The sequence below is a fragment of the Gopherus evgoodei genome, chromosome 12 (genome assembly GCF_007399415.2).
Source record: "Gopherus evgoodei ecotype Sinaloan lineage chromosome 12, rGopEvg1_v1.p, whole genome shotgun sequence".
Lineage (NCBI taxonomy): Eukaryota > Metazoa > Chordata > Testudines > Testudinidae > Gopherus > Gopherus evgoodei.
Window position 1 is genome coordinate 8,961,986 of NC_044333.1, and position 18,766 is coordinate 8,980,751.

Below are 18,766 nucleotides of genomic sequence, written 5' to 3' on the forward strand. Positions count from 1 at the left end.
GCACCTAGAACAATAGGGCCACTATGTACTACTGTCAACTAAATAGCACGTTCTCTCGAATTAAACTTGGGTAAATGATGTGGAGGTGCAAAAATAATGACTGGCATTTGTCTAGGGTGACAGCACAATATAAAACCCGGAGCAGCAGCATGCACATAGACAACAGGAAAAGCAGCGTTTGCTCCAAGCAGGAGGAGGAGGGCAACTCCTTGAAGCTGTAGGGCTAGACTGTTCCCTTATCTGACTCAGCCAAGCAGCAAAGTTAGACTACCCCCTCCCCACTCTTGCTCCCCTATACTTAAATTTAAGCATGTTTTAAATTCTTTCTTAACCGAGGTCCAATAAATGCAGCAGCTCCCACTGGCTTGAGTCAGCTCTTGTGTTTGGGTCTTTGCCATCACCAATATGATCTTCTAACTCCGATGCCACCTCTCTTTAGGCTTCTTGGCAAGCTCTTAATTGTCCCTCGCTCCTTGTCCTTTCTTTCCTAGCCAACAAGTCCTCTTTCTCCTCTGTCTTAGCTGTCTCCTCCCATTGACTCCTCCAGGTCTCAGCCCCTCTGTCCCTGTCGCAAGAGAGAACTGCGCCTCAGTACAGATGTGAGGCACCTTTGTTTGGTTAGCTGAGTTGTACGGCTGGATTTTTACACTTCATGCAAGCCCCTGCCCTTGTTGACCTATTCAGCGGATGGTCCCAATCTCAGTTAGGGGTGTGGGTAGATTCACTCAGCATCTCACTGGATGGCATATGCCTAGTTCAGGGATAGCCTGTTACAAACTGTTTTATCAGCTGGATTAGTCTGATGATGTGTTTCCAGTAAATCACTCTGTGTCTCCTAAATAAATGGAGTGGAGTCTCAGTATGAGTCAACTCCTTGTGCAAGACTTACACTCAACTTCAGAAGTAGGCCTAACTTTGGAAAACATCCATAAGAGATTTCAGAGTGGCAGCTGTGTTAGTCTGTATCAGCAAAAAGAACGAGGAGTCCTTGTGGCACTTTAGAGACTAACAAATTTATCTGGGCATAAGTTTTCATGGGCTAAAACCCACTTCATCAAATGTATGCAGTGGAAAATACACTAGGAAGATTATATATTAATTGATCACTCATTATAGTTAGTATTGCGCATATATATATGTGTGTGTACACACACACGCACACACACACACACACACACACACACACACAGAGAACATGAAACAATGGCTGTTGCAATACCAACTATATGAATGATCAATTAAGGTGGGCTATTATCAGCAGGAGAAAAAAAAACTTTTGTAGTGATAATCAGGATGGCCCATTTCACTACGAAAGTTTTTTTTTCTCCTGCTGATAATAGCCCACCTTAACTGATTATTCTCATTAGAGTTGGTATAGCAACACCCATTTTTTTCATGTTCTCTGTGTGTGTATATATATTTCTTCCTAGTGTATTTTCCACTGCATGCATCCGATGAAGTGAGTTTTTGCCCATGAAAGCTTATGTCCAAATAAATTTGTTTAGTCTCTAAGGTGCCACAAGTATTCCTGTTCTTTTATCTATAAAAGAGTGATCTATCAATATTAACTCTGAACTCTGCACCTTAGATAATGACCAAGAAGATTGTATTGGAAGTGATATATTAATCATCTCATCAAGAGGTGGAAGGAAATGACAGAGTGATATGGTAATGGAAACTGCACGAGAACCCACCTGGTAATAAGTGGAGTAAGATTCTACCCGGGACAAGCAGTATTGTGCAAATTGTATCTGAGGGCCCAAAACAACCACAGCTAAGGTCTTATCTTCAAACAAAACACAAGAGTGGAGAAGTTTCAAAAGAGAGCGGTTTGATTTATCTTGAGTCGAATATAAAGAAATAATGATTGTAGCTTACTGCTTCCCAGGCAGGTTTTTTTTCCAATATCCATTGTTATTAAAAAAAATCTGGTTTATTGGTAATGATTTCAGCAACTGGGGGAAAAAGCAAGGACAAAGGATGCAGGCTTCTGGTAGTATGAAAATCATCAGAATCACAAGAGCTGTCAAGTGGTATGGACCTCAAAGATATTCAGTCAAAAGGTGATGGTCTTTCAGCTCAGTTGAAAATTACCAAGGCATATTTTGCTTTAGTGCGAGAGAACGACATGGATAGCAACGTTGTGGCAGATGTCCTGCGACTCTTTGCAGCCCGGGGGATTACTCAAAAAGGATAAGAGGAGACTGACAAGGGCAACCTCCTGGAGCTCCTGACCTATCCAAATACAATGATGCGGTAAGAAAGAAAATTGGAAGTGGACCACAGAATGAAAAATACCCCCATTTGTCAATACCAAATGAAATCGTTCACATTGTCAGAAATGATACTTGAATGCATAAGCTAAGAAGTTAGAAAGGCAAGCTTCTCCTGCCAGTGTAGTTAATCCACCTCTCTGAGAGGAAGTAGCTATGTTGACGGGAGAAGCACTGTCTATACCAGGGGTTAGGTTGGTATAACTACATTGCTGAGGGGTGTGAAAAATTCACACCCCTGAGTGACGCAGTTATACTGGTATAAGTCTGTTAGTGTAGATCTGGCCTAACTTCATTTCTTAGACCTGAAGAAGAGCTCTGTGAAAGCTCAAAAGCTTCTCTCTCTTACCAACAGAAGTTGGTCTATTTAAAAGATATCACCTCTCCCACCTTATCTCTCTAATATCCTGGGACCAGCGTGGCTACAACACTGCATAAGCCAAGAAGTGAAACAGACTAATGTTTTCTCTATAATGGTTGACGAAACTATAGACATTAGCAAAGTAAAACAAGTGTCAGTTGTGTTGAGATTCTTTGCATGATACTGTACGTGAAAGACTTGTTGGCTTCCATCCTGCCGAGTCACTTGATGAAAAGTCTCTTTCAGTACGTGAAGAACACTTTGTCATGATGTGGTATTGATATACTTTACTGCATTCCCCAGGCTAATGGTGCTGATGTTATGAGTGGAAATCTTAATGGCATGCAAACTCTCTTATGGGAAGAAATACCTCAAACATGTACATTCACTGTTTCAACCACAAGCTCAATGTCATCATTGCTGATGCTTGCAAAGGAAACAAACATGCATTGAATTTTTTCACTATCCTGGAGAAATGGTACGCTTTGCTTTCTGGATCAGCTATACACATTGAATTCATAGGACAGTGAGCATCACCAAAAAATAGATGAAATTGTCTTTTTCACAGCATTACAAGCAGAAAGTTGAGGTGCCCATCAAGTGTTACAGAGCTTCTTCCATTTTATTTTTGGGTAATGCTTTTTTTTTTTGAATGGTTCTCGAGATATGTCAAGAGCTAACAGGGCAGTGAGTGTAAAGGTCTAAGTTCAGTATTAGACATTGCCTTTATTGTCCTCCTTTCCACGTTCACAAAAATTCTTCAACTGCTTAATGTTCTATCTGGTTTCTTGCAAGTAGCTGAGTGCATCGTGTCTCTGGCATGCTTATCTGTGGACATCCTGATCAGTGAATCTCTGAACACGAGAGATTCAGAAGAGGCGTTTTGATGAAATATGGAGTGAAATCATTACTATAGTGTCAGAAAATGATTTGAAGCTGCTACAGTTGTATACAAAAGTTGCCTTTGCTGACTGGACAGTTCAGGAATACATTTTGAGTAAAGAAGTGTCAAGAGAACAGTTCCTTTTAGATAAAGGAGACGTCAGCACTGGCAAAATGGTGTGTTTCCTGGTCTAATAACTGGAGCACTTCAAAGAAGATTTTCTGAAAATCAATCTCTTCCTGTTGGAGTCAACTGCCTTAACCCAAAGTATGAGAACTTTCCTGACTTTCTACAATTAAAACCATTTGCAGAACACTATGGATGTGATCTGGACAGTGTGCAGATAGAGGTAAAACTCTTGCCAAAAGTAATTCAATGCTATGAAGAAGAGAAAGAAGTCCAAGATTGATGGTTTGCTGCTGCTAAGTTTTGTTTTGGATAAATACAAACACACCTTCCACACACAGCACAAATGATGTGTGACTGCTGCATACATTCCTCTGCCAAGCATTGCATGTGAAAGAACATTCTTGTGCCTGGAATGGGGGAAAGATTACCCAAGGAACCGCATGACAAGTGACCGTTAAGGAACTTGGCTGTCATGGCTATTGAAAAAAGTTGTCCAACTCTCTTGATCTGAAGAAAGCTGTCACAAATTTGCTGCTGCTCATGACGACAGGGGTATCCAGCTTCAATGAGATACATAAATGGTCACCGACATTATTTATCCTCATTCCGTAAAGTGCATATAGCAAAATCTTTGCTTCCCCAGTAATGATCTCAGACAGCCCTTCACTCCCCTGAACTAATTATTCCAGCATCACTCCTGTAGGACAGTTCAGGAAAGGTTCTTTTTCTGACACTTCAAGCAGTGAATCAGGAATAGCATTCCGGGCTAAGCTTGTTTTATGTAGACTGAACTGTCCAGTCAGCAAAGGGATCTTCTGAAGAAAAGGCATTTAACTTTTATGACTGTGCTTAAACGATTACAAACAGAATACATACTTTGACGGTATGTTTATAGTCATCAGAACACTGAAGCCGGCAGGAGCAACAGGAGCATTAGCAGTTCTTTTCCACCAGGGGGCACTGAAGCATTTGCAAGTTCAGAAGCAGAATGCAATCTGGGATGCGACTACAGCCTATGTGACTTGTCTGCCATGCTATTTCTGAAGAGGCAGAGCCAGTTCTCAGAAAGCTGCAGTCCACCATTTTTGGGGCCAAGCCATTCCCTTTTGGCTGGAACAACTCTCAGCAGCATTTGCTTCAGCCAGCTCTGGCTGGAGGCTGGACGTGTAGATGAGAAGAATTGCCAGCACAGAGAATCGTTGGCTAGGAAGAGTACATACAGCCCTGCTCTCTAGAGCAATCCCTGTCCAGTTGCAGAGACACTGCATTAGTGCCCAGATATAAAAACGCTTCCTAGACTTCTTGATGATGGCACTGGAAAGAAACTCCTAGTCAGCTACTCCACTATCCTGTGCAGGACGCGGGATCTCTCCTTTCACTCTAAACTTCAAGTGCTTTCTTTGATTGCATCTGGAACACCTCCACCAACGGTGCTTAAACTCCAAAGCAGATCACGCTATGTCTCTACTGCTGTGGAGATCAGTGTTTTCCTTAGTCTGTTTTAGGCCATAATTATTGTTTCAAACTTTCTGGATGTATGGTTTTTATTTTGTGCATGCAAAGGTTTTGAAACTAAGACCAGATGCCCAATGTAGCCTTCAGATAGTTGGTTTGAATCTAGCGCAAGTTGCTAGTGACCAAGAGCTGTTCGGTGGCCTCTGTGAAAGGAGCTGGTGATCTCAGCCCATGCGGAGAACTGAATGGAAATGGAAAGTGAATTATTCTTTTGCTGTTCTACGTTGTTCCGCCGGGCCAGGGGTGCAGTGTGTGGGGAGCGAAGCTTAGGCTTTACAGCTTAGCATGCTGAAAGGAAGTATGTCTTGGCCAACGTGTCTTATCATTGATCACAGCCCCCACCTCCAGGGAGGCTTGGCTGCTGGCACAGGAGAGTGGGGAAGGCTGTTCAACACTTTCCTCCCAAGAAGAACTGTGTGCCTTGTAGAAAGTTGGGAGGAACATGCTCCTCACGTAACCATGGTGACACTAGGAAGGTACAGAGGTGATAAGCATTTAGCCCTTCAAAAATCATCCCATCACCAGAGGGCGAAAGGAAACAAAGGCACAAATTCCAGCTGGTTGGTTAGAATGGCAAAGTAGGGAGAGGCACTCTTCTGGCTATCTGAAAGTTTGGATAAGCCGCTGAGCAAGCTTCCCTGCCCTGCCTGTCAATATGTTTCATACGCAACATGGATGGAATCAATCCAGATCTAGATGCCAAGATAGCAGTTGGGTCTCCCTGGCCCATTCAATCTTCGGCATCTGCTGAAACTGCCAAGAAAGGAGCCAAGTGCAGTTCATCTACTAGGAACATCACTGACACCATTCACAGTGATCAGAGTAGCCAGCTGGAAGTAACAGCTCCTGGACCCTAGTAAGCAGGGGAGGATTTGAACCAGTAATAATACATTTGCTTAAAAGGAAATGTATCTTCCTGGACATGGGCATTTTCGAGCTAGAGCTCATTTTTCCCAAAGAGGCAATAACCTGCAGCCCTTGTAAATGAAGGTTTATAATGGATGTGCTGGCACCAGCTGAATGTATTGCGCAGCTAGTGAGGGCTTGTGGGGATAATCGCTGTTGACATCCAAGCTGGAATTTAGCTGGCAGAAGGCGAGGGTTTGACTGGGTTCTCCACTGACCTCAGTTTAGGTCATTTCTTCTCATTAAACACTCATCAAAGTCAGAATAAATTCCTGGGAATAACTTGAGTTTCAAGGAAAGTCAAATGAGCAAGGTGAGATGTCCCCTCACCCCGCCCCACAAGCCCCCCTCCCTATATGCTGGGGACGTGAAAGGAGAAGGGGGAAGACAATAAAGGGGGCACGGCAGGAGGGCCTGTCCATTTCCTTAATCTTCGGGGTCCTCGGATGGGTTTAGACAAATATACCTGGGGGCTGGATCTGAGCACTGACAAGCAGCTGAATCTTCAGAAAACCTCAATGCAGAACATTTCCTCCCCTTCCCAAGTCAGCCTGATAAGGCTAGAGGCGAAGACTTTCTGACTACATGAATTATTTTTATTGGCAGATGTACCCTAATAGTCCCTCCTCTCACATAATTTATGGGTTGATCCTGTTCATTTTAAACACATGGGACACAACTTACTCCTTGGGTTCTTCTGGTGGGACCCAGGCTGAGGTGAGGAAAAGTCCCTTGGAGAATGTGTAGCAGCACAAATGGCTTGAAATCCCTGCTGTGCTGGAGGGAGTTAGATATTGATACACTAGGGGTCTGATGTAGGCTGGCATGGCCGACAAAATGAGTCTGAATCTGCGGCTGGGCTCCAGAGCAGCTTTGCCAGTGGAAGCACCCTGGGAAATGTGCTGAATCAGCACATACCCTCGGCATCCCATGATTTCTGCCCCTCTCCATGTGCAGCAGAGATGGTGGTGTTTGTGCCACCTATCCTCTGTCCGGGGAGAATGTCCTCTTACATTCAGCTGCCACCATGAGTACTTTTGGGGTGCAAATTGAGATGACTCAACCCTTCTTAGTTCAGACTATTGCGTGTAATGGCAAGAGAAGAACAAGAAAAATGGTGTCTGGCATGGAGAAAGAAAGATAGCATTTGGGGTGAATTTAATGTTGGTAAAATGTGTCATGCTGCCACAAGTTCGAAGCCATCAGGTACAACCTGGACAGAACTGCCCCACCAACGTGCCTCAACTGGGTTCATAGAGGGGCCACTAAGTCCTTGGTGCCTCTGCTGAAACTGCCAGTGAAGGTCAGCTTTGTGATGCAGACACCTTCCCACTGGAAACTGGCCTGATTTTGGTTGGGTCACCAGAGGGTAGTGACCTACAATGCATTTGCAATGCATTTGAGCCAGAGACCTTAGAAGTAAGAGGCTTTGTAGCCCATTACTAATTGCTCAACACATCTGTCTCCCAAGATTTTGTTTTTTAATTTGCTTTCCAGAAACGTACATTTTGTCTTTTCAGTCCACACACAACTCCAGCCTGCGGTTGGCTTTTAAACCATTGTAATTCTTAAAACAATCTTTCCAGTAATTCTGCCTCTAAATAAAATGAAAAACCTTTCAGTCGCAAGCATACTCCCAACAACACACACTGGATCTCAGATGTGACAGTAACTGAAGATGATAAGCATGGCTTATCAACTGCTAAGGATAATTTAACAAGTTAGAGAAAACTTATGTAGGATTTTTACAGTGACAATGCATGCAAGTTACTTGGGAATATAAACAAAGCAGTCGAAAACCAAGGAACTGATGCAAAGGAACTAATCCAAAGGCAGATTCAGCACAAATACCCCTGTGGGATATCCTTTACTGACATGATTTATAGAAATCTTAATCTTTGCAAGAGAATCTTCCCTGTTCTGTATCATTACTGACCATGGATCGCATGTCTATTAAGAAGAATAAAGAATATAGGATAGGAACTTCTATATGGTGTCTTTCAGAAAGGACCCCAAAGCACTTAGCTGACCCTCACCAATGTGTAAGTGACCCTACCCATGTAGTTTGCTATCTGGGGCACAGTATGGTAAATGTTTTACAGCACACTGCAGTTTAGGACACAAGAAGAATGTGGTATCCAACTGAAAAGTCAGAGGAGATTTAGGTAAGTGGGGTGGCCGTTATTGAAACTGGAATTTAGTCAGAAGAACAGGGCTAAAAACCCATCTCTTCATTCTACGGTGAACTTTAATCACTTATCACTGCATTTTAGTGTTTTTTTTAAAAAAACTAAGAGCTACACAGGTTGAAATGGAGTGAATTAGTCCAAGAATGAGGTGTCAATAGGAGACTTTTAGAACAAAATTGATAAATTAAAGAGTACTAAGGCATCAGGACCAGATCATATTCATCCAAGAGTCCTGAAGGAACTCAAATGTGCAATTGATGAACTACTAACTGTGCTATGTAATCTATAACTGACATCAGCCTCTGCACCAAATCACTGGAGGGGTAGCTAAAGTAACACTGATTTTTAAAGAAGGCTCCAGAGGCGATCCTGGCAATTACAGACCAGTAAGCTTAACTTCAGTACCAAGCAAATTGGTTGAAATTATAGTAAAGAACAGAATTATAAGACACCTAGATGAACATGATATGTTGGGGAAGAGCCAACATGGGTTATGTAGAGGGAAATCATGCCTCACCCTCAACTAAGTTTAATAGATTAGTATCAACAAGTATGAGGACAATGGTGACCCTGTTGATACAGTGTACTTGGACTTTCAGAAAACCTTTGATAAGGTCCCACACCAATGGCTCCTAAGTCATGGGATAAAAGGGGAGGTCCTCTCATGGATCAGTAACTGGCTAAAAGACAGGAAACAAAAGGTCAGAATAAATGGTCAACTTTCACAGTGGTGAGAGAGAGAAATAGTGGGGTCCCCCAAGGATCTGTACTGGGATCAGTGATGTTCAGCACATCCATAAATGATCTGGAAAAGCGGGTAAACACTAAGGTGGCAAAGTTTGACGATGATACAAAAATTACTCAAGACAGTTAAGTCCACACCGATCTCACAAAATGACACATGAAATTCAATGTTGATAAATGCAAAGTAACGCACATTGAAAAATGTAATCCCAACTATACATACAAAATGATGGGGTCTAAATTAGCTGTTACCACTCAAGAAAAAGATCTTGGAATCATCATGGCCAGTTCTCTGAAAATATCCACTCAGTGTGCAGTGGCAGTCAAAGAAGCTAACCAAATGTTAGGAACCTTTAGAAAAGGGATAGATAATAAGACAGAAAATATCATAATGCCATTGTATAAATCCATAGTATGCGCACACCTTGAATACTGTGTGCCATTCTTGTTTCCAAAAATAAAATGCTTATGGGTATGGAACAGCTTCCATACAAGAGGAGATTAAAAAGACTGGGACTGTTCTGTTCAATCTCTTGGAAGCATCTGGCACCAGCCACTGTCAGAAGACAGGATACTGGGCTAGATGGACCATTGGTCTGACCCAGTATGGCCATCTCCCTCAGGGGGTTCACTGGGAGGTAGCGTGCCTTCAGAGAGAGGCTGTGAACTCGAACTGTCGTGTTTCATTCTTGGGAGCTGCGATTTTCTACCCTAGAGCTGGTGGGTGAGGTACCCCCAAGTGTGCACCAGTGTAAGAGCACAGTGGAGTATGGCCCGAATTGTCCAAACCTCTTTAATTTCGCCAGTGCCCAGCTATTTTAGAATCATAATTGGTTCCAGCCCTGTTTTTTTTATTAATGGGCTTATTTTCTCTCTCCAATTCATTTGGTCCCACAATTGCATATTCCTTTCTTAATCCCCATTACCTGTCTGGAGAGCATTATCCCACACTTAACATCCTGTTTTGTGCGTACGTGTGTGCAGCACATTCTGTTCAACACATTGCCCTGGATATACTGGAGCCTACCACGCTGCATATGCATTAAAAAAAATCCCTAGCATATGAAACAAATAAAAAAACCCAAACCTTTCAAACAGCTCCACATGTACTGCCCTGTGATGGGGATAAATCACAACTGGTGGGGCTGCTCTCGCAGGATGGAACACATGTTGTTTAAAATGAGATTGCCCCTCTCTCAGATTCCACCCATGCACACAGCCTGATTCTCCTCTCACTGTCCCAGGAGTAATTCCACTGAAGCCAGTGCAGTCAGACTGGTGTAAGATCAAAGCGAGTGAGGTGAGACGCGTGCTCGTTCCATTAAAGAATGCGCCGTTACTTATACACAGTGGACATTGCTGGCTTTTAAGGGACATTGCTGGCACCTCCAGCAGCCTTCAAGCCACCAAATAAAAAATGCCTGCAAGCCTAAGCCTCCCACAGACCTGAAAAACGAAGGTCACAGCAAAAAGGAGGAAATGTGTGCTTGCCTGAGCCATAGCATCTAGCTCCTGTGGATAAGATTCATTCTGGCTTTAACGAGCTCTCAGTGTCTGCTCCCGGGCAGGCTTTAACTGTTTGGGAGAATGTGCTATGTGGCCCAGAGTGGTTCAAGGGAGAAATGCTGAAGACGCAGATCTCCAGTATGAAAGAATGGGGCGCCTCGGAGCCCTGGGGGAGTAGCTATCAAAGAAACGAAACCAGACACATAGACAGATCATATCTCCTAGTTTTCTGCTCCGTTCCTGTATCTATCTTAACCACAAGGTTAAACATCACCGTCCTGCAAAACGATACCATTTCACAGCAGCTCTTTGGGGCTTTTGTACATGACTGCAGAATTGTATCCTTATTCTTGCCTCGGGACAACAGCCAAGGAGACACGGAATTCCACTCTGGATACTGAATCAGGAGTGTGATTGCTTTCTCTCCTCCCAGTGCACAGGCCCCCTGCAGCAGGGCAGCTGCCCCCTCCTGTGGGACCTTCAGTCTGGTTAAGCAACCAGTAGGAAGAGAATCCTCCTCTTTGCCCTCTGCTCAGCCACTCAGAGGAAATACCCCTTCTTATCTGTGGTACAAATACACAATGCTAGTGACAGAGCACCCCATTCTTTCATACTGGAGATCTGCATCTTCAGGATCTGGCATGCTGAGGCCCTGAGACAAGGGCGGAGAAGGTGCTGGGGCTGCGCGGAAGTGGCCCAGGGAAATAGACTGAGGGGGTCCAGGGGACGCAGCACATGGCTGCCCTCTACAGGATCGCTGGGCCAGGACCCAGAGTAGTGGGTGGGGCCGGGTCCTTCCCGCCCCTACTCACCACTGAGGAAGTGGCTGGATAGTGGAAGGGGGGGAGCACAGAGTGCGGCACAGCCAGAGGGTCCTTGGGGCGACATGGGTCCAGGAGCAGAGATGACGGTGGCCGAGACACCACCAGAAGAGGCTGCAGAGATAAATCCCAAGACAGCCAGCAGGAGGCACCGCAGTGGTGAGTCGCTCCCCATCACACTGGGATATAAACGGCCCAGCAGATAAGGTTTACCTCCTTGGTGTAATATTGCTCACTTCCCTGTATTAGTATATGTTGTCTTACATTAAATATTCCTCTGAGGTGTCCAGTACTGATCATTGTTGAAGACAAGCTATTCCTTGTGCCATGTGTGGCAGCTCCTATGCTTGTTATCTGCACTGGGGCAACTCTGAAATGACTGATGCAACATTGCACCAAAAAGTTGTTGTAGGGACTTGTGAATACAAATTGAGTCACTCTGCATCTCCTTTCCAGTGAAAGAGAGAAGGTGACAAGATAGCAAGTGTGAAAAATTGAGATGGGGTGGGAGGGTATAAGAAAAAGCTCCCAGTATCGGGGCTGTACCTATAAAATCAGGACATCTGGTCACCCTAGTAAGACAGCATATTTTCATGACAGGGTGCAATAAGTGCACTCTAAGGAGCGAAAGCTGTCAGTCACAGGGAGGGAGCTTGTCGCAAGCAGCTGCTGGTTATCTGACAGAGGAACAGGGTAGAATGGTTCTTGGATGTGGTGGTGTGATTTCTGAATGCGGAAGGATGGAGCATTGGCTGGAAATTCACGGCCATTTTTGCAGTCTCCTTGCTCATCGGGATCTCGTCTCTGGAAGGCCGAGGCCTCTCGGCCACGAAATGGCTTTTTCATTTCAGCCTCTTCACCCTGTCTGGGCTCATCTCAAACTTCTGGTGGAATCAGCCTTCATTCAGATTTACAGGCAAGGCCCAGCAGGAGCCTCCGTTCGCTGCAAGTGCACCAATTAATGAAACTGATCTCCACCGAGTCAGAGGTGGTCATGTCACTCCGACCCTGCTGCAGTCAAAGTGAGCAAGAAAGCGCCTTCTGTTGGGTGATGTGAGCAGGGATGCAGGCACTACCCCAGACGCCTGAAATACAGTGTGGCGTGCTGGCATTTTCTAGATAGGATTTAAGGAATGCTGCTTAATGGATGTGAGTATGTACGAACCTAAAGAGAGCAGCACTACAGCCTGCACAGGTTTAACATCAGTAGCATTGTCTACCTAATATCCTGTTCTGTGATCCAGTATTTTGTATATCAAAGGATGAATAACAACAATGGGGTAAGAACAGACTTGTGCTGGATAGAAGTAGTGTAAGGGCTGCCCTTCATAAAGCGGAGACACAGAGAAGGGTGGCTGTAGGACTGGAATCTGGATCTAGGTTGCCCCGGCAAAGGCTCTGGTTAGGGCAAAGGATACAATAGCAAATGATGATGATGGAAAAGGAAGAATGAAGCCCTGGCTCCTCGCAGAGTATGCCTGCAGCAGGCAGGAACAGAATCCAAGGGCTCTGACTTCCACTCGTCCCCGCTGCCTCTCTAGAGAACAAGTCCTTTTAATACATGGCAGCAGGTTGCTCTGTTGGACTGTGTGCATTCTGTGATGGCTGGTCACTCGCCTGTCCTCCTCCCCCTCTCTCAATGTGCGGTGAGGAGTTCGGGTTGAGTAATCCCGGCATTTTTCTGTTCATTGACACCAATTAAGGATTTGGCCCTATCTCCCCAAATAGCTAATCAGCCAAGCTCCATTGACTTCAGTGCAGCAGCTGAGGATCTGCCCCCTGATATTTACTTAGCATCTCACTATGGAGATGGCTGCAATCAAGACATATTGCTACCACCAGACTTCACCATCTAGAATGGGTCCCAGATGCCTACAGCAAAAATCCAGGGTCACAGGATGATGTGGCTCCCTTTCCAAATTACCTACAATTCCTTGCAGAATCCCAGAAATGCTATGTGAAGTGGGGGGAGAGGGGGAAACCTGCTATTCTATGGCTGTCTCTATTCCTGACATTATTGAATCTTGGATGAAACTTCTAGACTCTACCCCAGGATTCACCCCTCCATCTCGCATTCCCAGTTTCCTCAGGTCATGGGAATAAAGAGTTTTCAGGAACACATCCACTAGGTCTCTCCTTGCCTATTCTCAGACTACAAAGCCCCCCCGGCACAAGGTCTGTGTCTATTACTAGTTGCAACAAGCTTAACACACTATAAGCTCTGTATAAATGTTAAATAATATTAAATAAGATGAGCAAGAGGTTTCCTCCCCCCCACATGACTTAAATATTAGGCTGTTATGAAAGTTATTCATGAGAGAGCTATTAAAGCCCAGGATTGCTTTGCTAAATATTTTCAATTCACATCTGGCAACATTCAAACAATATGCATGTTATTTAAGGCATTTAGAAAATAAATATTGCCACTCTTTAAAAATGACTAGGCAGAGTGAGTCAGCTGTATTTGGAAATGTTTGAAAATGCTGATGAAAATAAATTCAGTTAATAACGGACATATATTTACAAATAGTTGAGTGGTTTGTAATGCTCTGAAATAGCTGTTGGACAAATTGACTCACATTCTGTGTGGAGCAGTCCCAAAATGCTCAGAACAGGAATAACAGGAGAAATCTATGCGGAGAATTCTGAACCCAGTCACACATGGAGACAGACTTATTTCTAGATGGAGTTTATTGAGATCAGAATTCTTATTAACATGGTCGGCGATGCTGGGAATTTGAATGATGGCCCAATTCCTCGCCAATCTCCAGTCCATCAGATTTCAGGCCACAAGATGATCTCTCACCAGTTTCATGCCATCTAAGTGAGATCAGAATCATGCCGATTGTGCGGAAAATGAGTGGTACCAAAGAGAGTATCCAGGAGGAAGCAAGGAAGTGGGGTGTCAGTGGGACAAAATGCAGTTGGGTGGCAGTGGAGGGGAAGGCAGTAAGGTCCAGAGTCACTGTGGGAGCCTTTGTAGACTGGAGGAGGCATGAAGAAGGAGTGCATGAAGACGGAGATAGAGAACCTAAAAGAAGAGAGATCTAGCCAGGACTCTGCAAACACAGAACAGAGAGAAAGATGAGTACAAAGTCATGGAAGATGAGAGGGGGGCCTTGGACGGAGATTTTTGAAAGATCCTGATTGACTTAAGAGCACAGGACCCATTGCCTTTCAATGGAGTGTGGGCTCTTAAATCACATAGGTACTTTTGAAAACCCCACTTGAAAATAAGAGCAGGATGCATGCTTCATTTCTCAGTTGTGTGACATGCATGAGCCCTGTATAGAAATTCAGCTGAGACTGGGAAAGGCCAAAGGCTTTAGATGCCAGTAGGTCACTTTGCTAACTCCAAGCAATGATACCACACGCAGCCTCCATCCAAATGGCTTTCTGGATAGCACTCCACAGAGGCGTGCGGTGCATTGCTGCCGTGGCAGCTGCTGAAAAGCAAGGCGTGGTTCTGTTGGATTTGGCAAAATCTGGGAAATCTTGCATGCTAGGAAGTGGGGTGCTGCGGTGTGGAGATGCTTGAGGCATTAAGGAAAATGCTGCAGTGCTTTCCTCCTCAAAACCTGGTAGTGCCACAGCAGGCAAATGCATCCGGTGCTCCTAGGACATGCAAGACCAGGGACTGATCCACCGACTCAGTGTTTGTGACATTCTAACTTCTGTCACAAAGCTGGCTATCACCTGAGGTCTGCTGTGGTTTCTGAAGCGAACGTAATCCTAAGCTTCCACAACCTGCCTCAGAATGAATACGTTCCAGAACAGCTGCCCTTGCTGAGCTGAAGCATGATGATGGCACAACAGGGAGAGTCACTCCCATTCAGTGAGTGCTACATGGTACTTAAACATGGCTTAAACATGCCCATATGCAGTACCTGAGCCCCACAGCAGGGCTGCGCTGTGTAAACAGAGACACAGTAGTTCTGCGACAGCTGCTTGTCTGCCCCTGATGGTTGCAACTGCAGCCAAGCCGCACCTTGCATATTGGATCCAGTCCTCCTCTTTGTAGCTACTTCCTGCTTCTAATTCGTTCTCGATTAGTTAGAGGTTCTTGCCAAGAAGTGTTTGAGCTACTGCTGCCCTCAATACCGGAACATATGCATGAGCTGATCAGATAGATTCATGTGTCAGTAGCTTTCAATGTAGCACTGGTGCATTGGGTTCTGACATAGCACCCTGATATAGACGCTATTTCTCATGTACTCTGAGCGTCACAACGAGGCTTGGCCACTTCATCTCTGATTTTTAAGGTCAATTATTTTCCTTGAGCTTGTACTTAATAGTATATCTCAAAAAGCACAGTCAAGAGAAGTATGTTCTAGGTGCCAAGCCATCAAGAATGCCCTAATCTCCTTACATGCAAAGAAATAAAACCGATCCAAATCCAGAAAGGACTGAATCAGGTCTCTGCTGTGAGAATCATTTTAAAAAGATTGAACTCCATTATCCTTCTCAAACTGGGTGTGAGGGCATTTCGCAAAGTCAGGGCTTCAGAGGCAAAGATTCAGAGACACCCTGTGCAACTCCCCAAAGGAAATCTGGAAGCATGAATGAAGTCTTGACTGATGGCCATTATAACTTGAATATATACAAATATAACTCTCTTGCTTCAGGCCAGGAAGTAGTGCTTAAAGGGCTAGATAGTGATTTGGGAGAGCACAGAGACTGATCCCTCTGTGAGCTGCTGGGAGAGCATGATGCCCCCAAGTGAGTGGAGAGAGGTGGGTCTGTAACTCTGACCTCTCTCCCCTCCACATCAGCTGGGTGCATGTGCAGGAAGCAGGTTGCATTGCTGTGACGGAGAGTGCAGCCTGCATATTTCATCCACATGTTTTCCTGAGGCATAATTCCTCTCTGAGCCCTCCTTGAGCTCCCCTAGTACGAGCCAGAATCCTAACAGCACATTCTGGTCCTACATACGCAGGAGCCCACAGCAGGGAGGTCAGCATGTTGCCTTGTGACACTGCTAAACACGTCTGCATTCTCTGCTAAATTGCCACCAGTAACACACTTCCTGTAGCCAGCCTAGCCCAGTCAAGGAGATCTGGATAAGCATCTAAACTTTACATAGATAGGAACCGATCTTGGAGACTGATGGGAGTCCTTCCACTGACTGCCGTGGGTTTTGGATCAGGTCCCTTGTGAGGCTGACCCGTCACTGTTTTTTGTCATTCTGTTGCCCCTTGTATGCCTGGCTTTCCATTTCCATTTTCTATTGCAGCCCAACTCCATTATTTTCCACTGGACTCCAGGATGAGTCAGATGCTGCCACTATCTTTGTAGCGGTGAATAGCTACATCACAGCTTTCTCATCATTAATCTCCCGTTAATGACACAAGCTTCAGTCTTTTTTAGCTATCTTTTGTTGTGCCTTTGCCTCTATTTTCAATCCCACAGTGGCAGCTCTGACATGACGGGTATATTTTAAGAATAAATCTCAGAGTAAAACAGTCAGCTGTTCGGCAATTCAGAGAAGAGCCCTGAGAATGATGAAAGGATTAGAAAACGTGCCTTACCATGACAGACTCCAGGAACTTAATCTATGTAGCTTAATAAAGAGAAAGTTAAGGAGTGATCTGATTAGTCTGCATGTACCTATGTGGGGAACAAATATTTGATAATGGGTTCTTCAATCTAGCAGACAAAGGTCTAACGTGATTCGATGGCTGAACGTTGAAGCTAGACAAATTCAGACTGGAAAGAAGGCATATGGTTTTAACAGTGAGAGTAATTTACCAAGCGTCATGGTGGACTCTCTCCATCCCTGGTGATTTTTAAATCAAAATGGGATGTGTTTCTGAAAGATCCACTCCAGGAGTTATTTTTGGGGAAGCTCTTTGGCCTGTGTTATAGCGGAGGTCAGACCAGATGATTCTGATGCTTCCTTCTGGCCTTGAAAACTATTAATGAATTGGAAATTAAGAACATTTTTTTAGTGACTGAGAAATCCTCTCCAATCCACTCTAAATCCCCCCCCAACAAGAAACCTGCCCACCTCCAACATTTGCCAAATGGAAAAGGGCAACACTGATAGGGAAGTAGGGGATAACGGTATCCCTGCCCCTTTCAAAGGGGACTAGGGATCTCAGGTGTGTTCATTTTTGGATGCCCACCTTCAGATAGCTTAGAGCGGCTTGATGATTTTCACGAGACCAGTGCTCCACACCGTCTAAAACCAGACCCTCTAAAGGTGTCTGAAATTGAGCACTGAAACACTGAGAAGCCCCAAAATACTATGAAAATGTAGGTCCCATGCTTAGCTTGTGTTTTCATGGTATGAGAACTGATTTGAAAACTGTTTTAAAGAAGGCTCCAATCCCGACACAGAGTGACCAGGGAGCTTTGTGAAACCTTAACCCAAAATAAATTCCTCAGTTAAATGGATTCCTAAATAGCTGAACTTTTTTGCTCTCCTTTTTTTTTAAATACAACTTTAGCAAAATAGAGACCAGCTTACTCAAAAGTCGTAGGTCCAAACTCTTCTCTCGGTGACAGCGACGTCAATCTGCAAGGGGCTGAGCAAGTGTACTTACATGCTTAACTTTAAGCCCCATACCTTAGCACATGCTTAAGTCCTTTGCTGAAGTGAGGTCTACGACAGGTACATGAAAGTGTACACATATTAGAAGGCTGCAAGTGCCAAAGAAGAAGAGCAATTATTTAGCATAATAAAATAGGTATAATTAGAGTTTAGAGGTTGAAATGAAAAAGGGAAAATGGATACACCTCCTGGCAATGAGTTTCCAGTAAAGTGGTTAAAGCCGATTTATGTAGCACATTTAAAGTTACACTGGATATAGCAGTAGGAAACAATCTTGCATTGGCAGGAGGATGGGCTAGAAGACAACTGACCCAGACCTTTTCCATCTCTAACGTCTCTGGTTCCATGATTCCTGGACTTTGGCAACTTGGCTGTGCAATATGCTTGGTATTTGTGGCTGCATCTTCTTCGTACTTCAGCAACCCTCTGCTGCTTCCTGCATGGAACCAGACAGATGCTACTGACTGCTGCCAAGGTCTAGGTAACCACCCTCAGCAGCTCCCGTTGCAACGTGCATCAATGGTTACTGTATGTTTTCAGCTTTGCATTTGGAAACCAAGGTCTTGATCCAAAGCCCACTGAAGTCAATTGGAATCTTTTCATTGGCTCTGACAGCTTTCAATCAGGCCTTAGATGCATAACTCCCATGAATGATAAATGGTGTGGGACGTTTATTTCTCTGTGAAATCTGCTGGAAACCTACCTCATAGACTCATAGACTCATAGACTCTAGGACTGGAAGGGACCTCGAGAGGTCATCGAGTCCAGTCCCCTGCCCTCATGGCAGGACCAAATACTGTCTAGACCATCCCTGATAGACATTTATCTAACCTACTCTTAAATATCTCCAGCGATGGAGATTCCACAACTTCCCTAGGCAATCTAT

General features: G+C 44.5%; 1 protein-coding gene across 3 annotated transcripts in view; it reads right to left on the reverse strand.

Moving 5' to 3' along the window:
* The window catches only part of GNAO1 (G protein subunit alpha o1), a 301,610-nt gene that overhangs the window by 160,710 nt on the left and 122,134 nt on the right, over nucleotides 1-18,766 (reverse strand). The window lies entirely within an intron of this gene.